The following is a 10,820-nucleotide window of genomic DNA, read 5'->3' as shown; positions in this document are numbered from 1 at the left end:
TTAAAAAATGGGGGGGGGTGGGGGGGGGAATCCCCCCCTCCAGAAGGATTTTATAATACATGATCAGGAACAATCTAAGTACAGAATTGCTGTACAGTAAGAGAGGCAGATGAAAAAAAGAACACCATTTCCACTATTCTGCCCTGGTGTGAAGAAGTAAGGCTCCATTCACACTTGAGCAGTTTTCCATACGTTTTCAGAACCTCTAAACATAAAAAACAATGCATGTCAACGCGCATTGTTCAGACTATTGCAGGGACCGCGTGGTATAAAGCCGTGCATCCCGCAAAAAAGTCCAAGCACGATTTCAGGGGCGGATTCCACACGTTCGCAGCTATAGTATAGCCGCAAATGAGCGGAATCCGTGCAGATGTAAAGATTGTAGCGTTTCCGTGCCATGCGGTCTTCCGCACAGGAAACCGCGCAGTACACGCAAACGCTGAGAATGGAGCTTAACACTGTGTTTCTACAAATTCTTGGCTGTGAATAGAGGTTTTAAGGTTACTACCATGTTTCCCCCGAAAATATGACACAGTCTTACATTTTTTTGGCTCAAAAAAAAAACACACTAGGTCTTATTTTTGGGGTAGGTCTCTTTTATAAAAATTTATAACAATCCACACTTATTCATGTACAACAGTCTACATGAATTCATGTACAAAAATATGGTGATTAGGGCAATCAGGGGTGCCGTACCTTTCCAAGAGCAATTTGCTAACCAATCGCTGGCCAGAATGAGCGAAGCGCGCTTTCACTATCATTCCTCACAGGCAGAGTGCATTTGGAATCACTCCGCCTGTGACAGGAGCCGGCGCAATAGAGGAAGCATCGGCTTATGCGGCTCTGCTCCCTCCGGTGCCACCTCGATTCCTCTAGCGATGGCTTTGTTGGCACCAATGATTCTCTCCCTCCTCTCCCATGGCTCTTCAAGTTCCCCCTTATGCCACCACGGACCCTGTGAATGGTCATAACTAGATTTTTTTTAGGGGTAGGTCTTATATTTTAGCGATTTCCAAAAATAGTACTAGGTCTTATTTTCGAAGTAGGTCTTATTTTTGGGGAAACACGGTAGATTTCCGAGCATTGTTTTGCCTCCTCAGGAATATTATTTGGAAACACTGCTGTTCTCCTAGAAGTAGCACGTGACGTGTACAGCTGACAGGAACTTTAATTAGATGTTGTACTTTCACTAAAATGTAAATTATATTGTTGTTTAAAATGCTTATGAGTAAGCTGCTTTGTCCTACCATCATTCCCAAATACCTAATGGTGACTCATTATTCTGCATTAAACTAGAAGAGCACGAACTGTGCTAACCATTTGTAGCTGTGTTGTGTTTAGGTTGCATATAAGGCAAAATAGAAGAAAATGTGCAATCCAAATTGTCAGACCTCAGACCTTATGTTATATAAAATACAGTATATAACCCACTGAGATATCAAGCAAGCATTTTAAATATACTACTTAGAAAATCTTTCAAATACCCCCATGCAGCATCGAACACTATGGTACAATGTTAACAACTGTTATGTATGCGTACAGGGTAGATCTTTTAACCTCATTAATCATTTTTTATTATGTAAATTGGATAGATTTAACATTGTTATTACATATTCAAGTGATTCACCATTAAGCAGTATTTTTGCCATTAAATGTGCTCTTTTCTATATGATATCTTTATTTATTTAACCTGCAAAGCAAAACTTAATGGTGAATTTGAAGTTCAATCCCAAAGTAACAGGTCTTCCAGGTGAACGTAGTGAAATTAAACATGTTTGGCAAAAATCTATAAAAAAAAGGTGAAATTCACAAAAATTTCTCCTTTGCCCTTAGATTTCCTGATTTTTTTCCCCCTCCCCCTGATAGACTTGCAATAGGATGTGTCTGTATGTGCCACATCCCTAAACATAAACACTCAGTCAAACCACATTTTCCCAGATGCCTGAGCATGGTTGGATTTTGCCTACATCTCTAACTACTCTCTAATGTTGATGGGTACCCTGGGTAGAAAACACAGTATCTGTGCCCTCACAACCCTGGGGGGCTCCCCATAAGTATTTCTGACCTGGAGTTAACCTAAAGCAGGCCGTTCACTGGCAATTTTTGCTAGTGCCATCATGCTACTAAAATTGTCCTTGAATTTCTAGGAATTAGTGATTACCCCTATGGAATAATGGAGTGTAGCATGTACTTGCTCCAAAATTGGATGATCAACCACTACTACATGAAAATGTATGTGCAGCAATTGCTAGCAAATAATTGCAGGTGATTTTAGTAGCGCAACTGCAGTAGGGAAAATCCCCCATGTGCGCCAAACATTAGAGGCTATGTATACTTGTGTGTTTTCAGAAACTCATGTTCAGTATTCAACAGACCAGTAACATAGTTTGCATATGAGTGGGGAAAAAATACAGTTTTATTGCACTGTAGTTGTATATTCAGATGTCCGCAGCATAGAAAGACACCCTTTACCTTATCACAAATTATTAACTTAAAAAAATAGTAATGTATTCATTCTTTTTACTTGAATATACAGTATGTCACCTTATACAAGAGACAAATATGCAGAAAGAATATAATACTATGAACACATACAGCCAATTTCATGAACTATAATGAATTATAATACTGTGTTAAAATGATTTGCATTCTCTTAAATCCACAATGGATTTCTGCCAGCATGAGACTACAAATTGTATTGTTACGTACATATTGCAGGGCATTACTATATCATACTCGGCTGCTGACTTTATCAAGTAATTCAAAATTAGGTAGCCCTACCGTTGTTTTTTAAAAGAAAGCCCTAAAATCAACTCTAGGTTAAGTAGTTACAAAATTAAATAGCAGTCTACCCCATTTACTTATCTTAAAAGTAGAAAATACTAATTTCAATTGTAAAGGAAAATTAAGCTCCATATTTGGGGAACCTAAAGTGTAACTGCCCAAAGCTCTACTATACATTACCTTAGTAAATAATTTCTCTGAACATCTTGTTTGTGATAACAAACACTAAGAAAAGCACAAGCTAGATAAAGCTTTAATTATATTTACATATTTTATACCCTATTCTTGTTTTAAGAAAAAAATGAAAGAATAACAGCAAACTTACTTGGAGTCGTAATTGGTTCACCTTTCTTTCTCTGCTAACAGCGTTGATCTTATAGCTCTGATTATATTATGAGTCTTGATATATCCGATTCTGTGCCCAAGAGGTTGGCCAATTCAAAAAGTAAACAAAGCTTATGGAAAACTCGTTGGACAGGTCCTGAGCGTAAGCTGACTTCTGCAAAGTAAGAGTGTGTAAGTTGGAAGCTGCTGTTGTATTAATAGGTATATGTACTTCCGCTACTGAGTTGGTTGCAACAGCAGAAACCAGTGGAAAGGGTGTGTTAGGATATCTATGCAAATGAGACATGAATACTCAAACAGCTGGAAAATTATTAACATTTTCACTTGTTAAAATGATGCACTGTATGAATAATCAAAAAGCGTAGCTGTGCATGTACATCACTCAAAACAGGATTGCATGTATGGGTCTAAAAAAATAAAATCACAAAATAGGGGATTCAGACTATATAGCATTGATTTATGAAATGTATATATTTATCCTTAATAATAATTTCCACATTAATATTTTTAGATATTTAATGTCAAGATAGCAAATTATGTTATAAATACAATGGTGATATATTTTGTAATTGTATTCTATAGTATCTGCATGTGACCTTCCAAAATATACTAAGGTTCCTGCCATAGGAATCCCAAATTGCCCAGTGTGAACGAGGCCTTAGGTGCATCCCGATGCTGGTATCTCACGTCACAGAAAGGCAGGACTTTGTTAAGCTGGCCATACCCCTATAGATTACCTGCAGATTTTCTATGGTCAGATGGAAAAGGTGCAACAGATTCCTCCCTCTACACTAAACTGTGTGGACGGAGGAATCTCCCACTGGGCCAAACTTCACTATCTTGCTAGTCGGCCCCACGTGCTCTCAAAATACCTGAACATTGCCTGCATCCAATCAGATTGTTAAGGTGCCCATACACCTTACGATTATCGGACGAAACTTTTCATCCGATGATCGAACCGTCGTACGATTGTCGTACGGCAGCCCCATCATGCCCTGATTATCGCAAGGTTCAATTAGCCGTAATTAAAGAAAAGCACCTGGACGAATTGCGGTAATCGACCGCACATATTTTTGTTTGCGCATGAGCAGTGTAGATCGTACGATTTTTGACATACGGAAAAGCCACTAACCTTGAGAAAATCGTATGATGGACCAAAGTTTTCAAACATGCTTGAAAGTCAAAAGTCGTACGATTGTACAGTATTTGCGGTTTTACACTGCCCATACACCTTGCAATTATAGGACGAAAACGCGATTGCATACGATTATCGTACGATAATCGTACGGTGTATGGGCACCTTTAAGGTACTTTGACAGCCAGCGGGGGCGACTAGCAAGATACTGAAGCTTGGCCCAGTGAGAGATTCCTCCATCCACACAGTTTAGCGTAGATGGAGGAATCTGTTGCACCTTTTCCATCTGACCATAGAAAATCTGCAGATAATTTATAGGTGTACGGCCAGCTTAACAGAGCATTTCAGGATAGGCAGGGGTAGACATATTTTCTCAGTTTGAAGTTTTGTAGCATTAATACTTTAGCGTGGTTTGTGTATGTATGGTGCATGAAGGGCTACCCTGGTGTTTCTGTTTTTTATTGACAGATCTGTCAGCATTAGCCGTTGTTCATACCACTTCAGTTGAGCTGCGCTGATCTACATATATCAAAGCAGGCTCAACACCGGGGCACCTTAAAGCAGACCTTTCCCCATATCTTTAAAATAACCACAAAGACACCTTTAGAAATGTTTAGTAATGACAATCTACAAACACATACTTCTAGATAATTGCAGTATTCATTGCATATATATCTCTTTTCTTCCCCAGTCTTCTGTGGCCATGTTAACTAAGGGCAGATTACTAGCTCTCCTATTACTTCCTGGATTTCTGGCACATGTGACTAGACATGTGACTAGGACATGTGACCAGGACATGTGACCATGTACATAATCTCAGGTGAGGAAAATGCCTTTCCCTGAGATCACATGAGATTACAGATGAGATTTCCCAGCAATGCTCAGCTGTTGACAAGGCAATCCCAGTGTACATTGCTTTTGCAAACTGAAGTCACTTTGATCTTTCAAAACAGGAAGTGAATGTTCTGCAAGTGTAAGTATTTTAAAATCACAGCATTTTACACCTGACATGTCTATCTTATTATTAATCATCATATATAGAGAGTTGCATTGGAAGAATTTCAATTTTGAGTTTAAAGGTCCGCTTCAATGCTTTAAGGTGGCTTGCAGTGCATTGTGTAAAAATGCATACTTTCTTTTTTTACACAGCACCAGGTGACTGTTGGTCACCACACTGCAGCACAGCTGTGATGCATAGAAATATAGTTTTCAATAAAGGAAAAAAAAGAAAAATGGTAAACAGTGCTTTGCATTGTAACCACACACGGCACCGGCCCTTAACTGTCGCTATATAATTGGCAACAGCCTGCACCCATTTTAGTTTTGGTGGCATGAATGAGACCTTAATGGTGGTATTTTATATCTGCCTTGGTATTGGTGCAGAAATTGGATCTTTTTTTATGACAATAAAGAAATCATTGCGTGCAATACGACTTCTTTCTTGTTCTTGGATATGAGGGTGTTACCATTGCAACAAAGAATGTCAGCACAGGCAGAACTAGACATAACACTTGTGCACACTGTGAAGCTGCACAAGAACCCTCTGGACTTAGGGACCTAATGTAATTAGTTGTGGGCAAAATGGGTGCTGAAAACTGGGATCATAATGAGGCTCGATGGGCCTCAAACTGAGAATTCGGACTCAGCACAGTGTTACTATAATGTTTTACAAAATGCACAAGTTAGCATCAGAGAAGTAGCAGAACAGGGGGTCCAACAATTATTTAATGGTGATTTGCAAAGCCTCAAAAGACTTCTAATAAAGTCCATCTTTAATGGCTAATTGGCTTTCATAAACAGCACTTAGTAGAAACTGGAAAAACAGAGACTTTTAATCAGCCCAACGTAAATACTTTAGTAGAGCAGCTTAAAACAATACACATGCTGAGCCTGGTTTTCTTTCTTGTTTTTAAGGTACAACTGCCAGAATCCAAAATCTAATCATATTCCATAAGTCCTGATGTGAGAAAATGGCATGCATATAAATTGTCTACCCAAATTTATAGGTAAATCATGCTTAATTTAAAACAAAGCATACCTATGCTATAATGTACAGAAGTCTAATTGGTCGCATTAACTGTAAAAAAAAATGTATACATCCAATGTGCATCATGTTTTGTCTTTTTCAAATGATGATTTCATTCTACTCAATACAATAATACAATGTTGGTTGTCGGACTGCAAAACCTTGTCATCTGGATATAAGTAGAAAAATCTACATCCAGAAATGCCTGCAGAAATATCATGCATGCTGCACCCCTCTTATATTAAACCCTTAGCTATCTTGATTGGGAGAGGGTTGGCTCACTGGCACCCTCTAGAGCAGGTGTGCCCAAAAGTTCGATCGCGATCTACCGGTCGATAGCAAAGCTATTTCTGGTAGATCGCGATCGCAAGTTGGAACCAGCTGCTCCGTTTATCTGGGAGCTCAGCTGCTGGTGACCGGGTGCAGTTTGCTGTGTTGGCCAGCAGGTGGCGCTGTGTCCTGGCACAGCCGCTGACAGTGGAAGTCGTTGCTCAGCATGCAGCTACTCCGGAGCAGAGAGAGCAGATCCCTTGTGGACACAAATCCTACAAAGGGCTGGGCAGGGTGAGCAGTGGTCTTTATCAGAGGGAGGGGGCATTGTGTACCGCAGCCTGTGTTATCTCTACCCACTGTACACAGCCGTGTACCCCACCTAACAGACTGTGCCCTCACCTACAGACCGTGCCCACACCTAACAGGACTGTGCCCTCACCTACAGACCAAGCCCCCACCTAACAGGACTGTGCCTTCATCTACAGACCATGCCCTCTCCTAACAGACCATGCCCCCACCTAACAGGACTGTTGCCTCACTTACAGACTGAGATTAGGAGCGTTAGTTTTTTTTTTAAATTATAAGTAATAGGTTTTATTTTACCATAACAGGTAATAGTCCCATAGTTTACCTCCTCGCAATCATACCTGCCCTGTGTTTTGTTGTAGGAGGTGCGTTGAGGTGCCATTCGTTGGTAGATCTCATTGAGCTGGTCATATAAAAAGTAGATCTTAACACAAAAAATTGTGGGCGCCCCTGCTCTAGAGGGTCCTCAAAAAGTTGCTGCAATTCTTGAACTCTTTGAGTCTACCTCCTGCAGACTCTCTGTTTGCCACCCCGTATAAACGGTGGTGTATGCAATCGCATACGCCACGTGGGGGGATATCTGTCCTATTTACTTTTTTTAAATTCCTCCTCCAAATTGTCGTATATGCTGTCCTGGGAAAGGGAATTGCAGACTGAGCTGCCCTTGGAGTTGTGGCATACCTGTTGCTCCAGGCTGTCTAAAGGATTGCTAAACGTATCCCTGATAGAAGCTAATTATAAAGTCTTCTCACGCTGGTATATGGTGCCCTCCAGACTGTCGGCTATCTACCCTGGTCAATCACCTTTATGCTTCAGGGGATGCGGGCTTACTGGCAGCGGCGTATTTAACTTTGCTGCTGCCCTAGGCAAGGCAGCAGCGCCGCCCCCTCCCCCGCAGCTTCTCGGAAAATCCCCCCTCCCCTGACTGACCCGCCGCTGCTCATACAGTTCGTGGGTGGGGGGGGATGTGCAGCTTTGTCCTAGGCAAGGCAGCAACGCCTTGTTTGCCTCGCGGCAGATACGCCCCTGCTTACTGGAACAATGTTGCATACTTGGTGGGGATGCCCACGCCTCTACCCATACTGGAATAGACTTTATGCTTTAATTTATAAGGTACTCCGGATCAGACCACCCCGTGACCCACAGTATGTTCTATTGAATCGTCCAGTCCCCGGATTATCTAGGTCCGAAGCCGAATTATTGTCGTTCTTTTTTCTGGCTGCAAAAATTTCCTTAGCACAGACCTGGAAGTTCCCTGCAGTTCTGATCAGACAGGTTGTTTCTAAATTGTTGTGGATAATGGTACATGAGAAGCTGAGTAGCATCCTCAGGGATACCCGAGGTAAATTTGAACGGGTGTGGGACCCATGGATGCAATACTTGCACATTTCTGAGTCTCCTTAACCAAGAGTTTCTGTTGCAATACTGTATTATATTCACCGTGTCCCGGATGCCTATCTGATCTTTTTCCATTCTTTCTCCTTCCTGTTCTTTTACCCCTCCTCCCCTCTTATTGGTCTCCTAATATTGCTATTTTGTGCTCCTTACGTGGAGTTCATTCTTGTTTTATCTCTTTGTGAGCATCTAAGATGTCTGATTTGTCATGAAAGCCACTACTATGCAGATACATGACCTTTATTGTCTGCATATCCATCCCCTCTTATTGGTCTCCTAATACTGCTATTTTGAGCTCATTATGTGAAGTTCATAAGTTCATTCTTGTTTTTCTCTCTTTGTGAGCATCTAATATGTCTGATTTGTCATGAAAGCCACCACTATGCAGATACATACCTTTATTGACTGTATATCCATATTTGTCATATGAGATGCTTTGTGTATTGTATCTCCTTGTCTTGTCCAAAACTTTGACAGTAAAAAGTTTCTGCAATTGGTTGCTTAGAGCCCTCCATTCTCTATACAAATAATGCCAGATTGCTAAGGGCCATTCATGTGAGCTGATGTATGTAAATGAGTGTGCAGAGCTCAGGGTCACCAATAAGTGAACCAAAAAGCTATCAAATAAATGTTATTAACACACAATAAAAGTGCTGATGTGCTTAATACATCAGATTGGACAGCGAATTGGGCTCTGTATAAGCAAAGACCAGGTGAACGTCGTTACTTGTACACATTTCATCCCGTTTACTTTGCTGTTGCTTGTTGTCTGTTTTTTGTTATATATTTTCTGTAAATATTTTTCTTCACCATATTTCATTTCTTTTCATTAAAAGATATCTTAAAACCATTAAACTGATTCTCTAATTGCTCTAATCAGAGCACCAATGCTACCATATTTCAAACTCTGTTTCATCCCTGCCTGGCGTGGAGTGAAAGGTATGTGTTTCTATTAAAACATGAGGTGGCAGCTTTTGTTTGTGTGTGTAAGGGTTAACTGCAGAGTTAACTGGCCCCAGTGATGATCACTCTCAGTTTGCTGGCACTTAGAGTGTTGTCCCGTGAGCCTTAGGATGAAGTTTAGGGGTCTATTCACGAAGCTGCCGAAGGATCTGGCCGTAGCTTCGGCCGATCCTTCGGCTAGCTTCGGCTCCAGGACCCCTTTTCACTCGGCTGCCCTCGGTAGCTTCGTGAATAGACCCCTTAGAGTGCCACGGTCACATTCCGAGGGCAGCGGTGGAGTTTGAGACTGCTGCCGCTGTCACAAAACCCCTCCCATGCTATATAGACTTAGACACATTTGATGCACAGTGAAAATGTCTTTTTATTCAGTCAGCAGAAGAATGGATGGCCCAAAAACTAATCATTGCACAGAGGCCCCTTGGTGACTGATAGGTGAGTATGCAAAGTGGTTAAATTTGTATTAGACATGGTTTTGGGTTTAGTTTTTAGGTTTGGGGTTACAGGGAGGGTTTGTTTGAGGGTTAGTGTTAGGGATAAGGATGAGCTAGTGTAAAATCTGGCTAAGGATATAGCATCGAAAACTACCTGTTTGAATACCTGGCATTTAAAGCCAATGTAAGAGTAACATTTACAAAATATTCACAGATGGATCTGAATCCTTCATGTTTCTGTGGAAAAGTGTGAAAGACGCAAAACACCATACAAGTGCTGCTATTAACTTTGGGCGTGGACCTCCTCAGCTATGGGCACTCTTGCAAATCCCACAAGGACCTGCCTATAGTTCTCCTGGAAATATCTAGTATGTTATGGTCAACTTTAGGTAACCATGTTTATCATTTATTCTCTTACTCAGTAAATAAGCCTATGTACACTACTAACAAAAGGCCAGTACACAGTTGTGTAGTTAGTACACTGCAATGGTTTATCTTAAGGGCAATGTTGTCTTCACTGACATATGACTAACGCATTAATTTTTTTAATGGAAGGAAACCTGTACTAAATGAAATATGAAGGCTGCTACCCTACTGACCGAAAACCTGTACTAAAGAAATATGTAGGTATGTAGGCTGCCATTACTGACCCTACTCACAAAATCCTAGAGGCTTATTTGGCTTGCTGATTTAATGGCTCCAATATGTTCTGATTCATTGGTCACATAGGCACAAGAATGCAAAGCATTAGTTAGGACTGAACCCTCATCTTACCAGCTGCATGCATGTTCCAGATCAATGACTCAGAAGTAGTAGTAGAAACTATTTGGTCACCTTTTTTATCTGCACATGTTTTAGCTAATGTACAACAATACTGAATAGGTAATGTAGGAGCAGGTATCAAGCAATCATGTTGCTGGCAAATTGCAGGATCGGTAGTCTGACATAGGCTGAATGCAGTTTAAAAGTACACATAGCCCAGATTGATGCATGGAGAGAGACCCTGATATTTACTATACAATTATAACAACTGGGAAAGTATTACATACTTCACGTCCAGTTTATTTATAGCTAAAACTTGGACTCTTGGTCCTTTCTTATGTCATATTCAAATTCAAAAACTAAACCCCCCCCCATTACATGAGCACCAAAACACTTACAG

The sequence above is a fragment of the Nanorana parkeri genome, unplaced genomic scaffold, assembly GCF_000935625.1.
Source record: "Nanorana parkeri isolate BGI_ZX_2015 unplaced genomic scaffold, ASM93562v1 scaffold115, whole genome shotgun sequence".
Taxonomy (NCBI): domain Eukaryota; kingdom Metazoa; phylum Chordata; class Amphibia; order Anura; family Dicroglossidae; genus Nanorana; species Nanorana parkeri.
The sequence above is the reverse complement of the archived record's forward strand: the minus strand, read 5'-3'. Positions refer to the sequence as shown.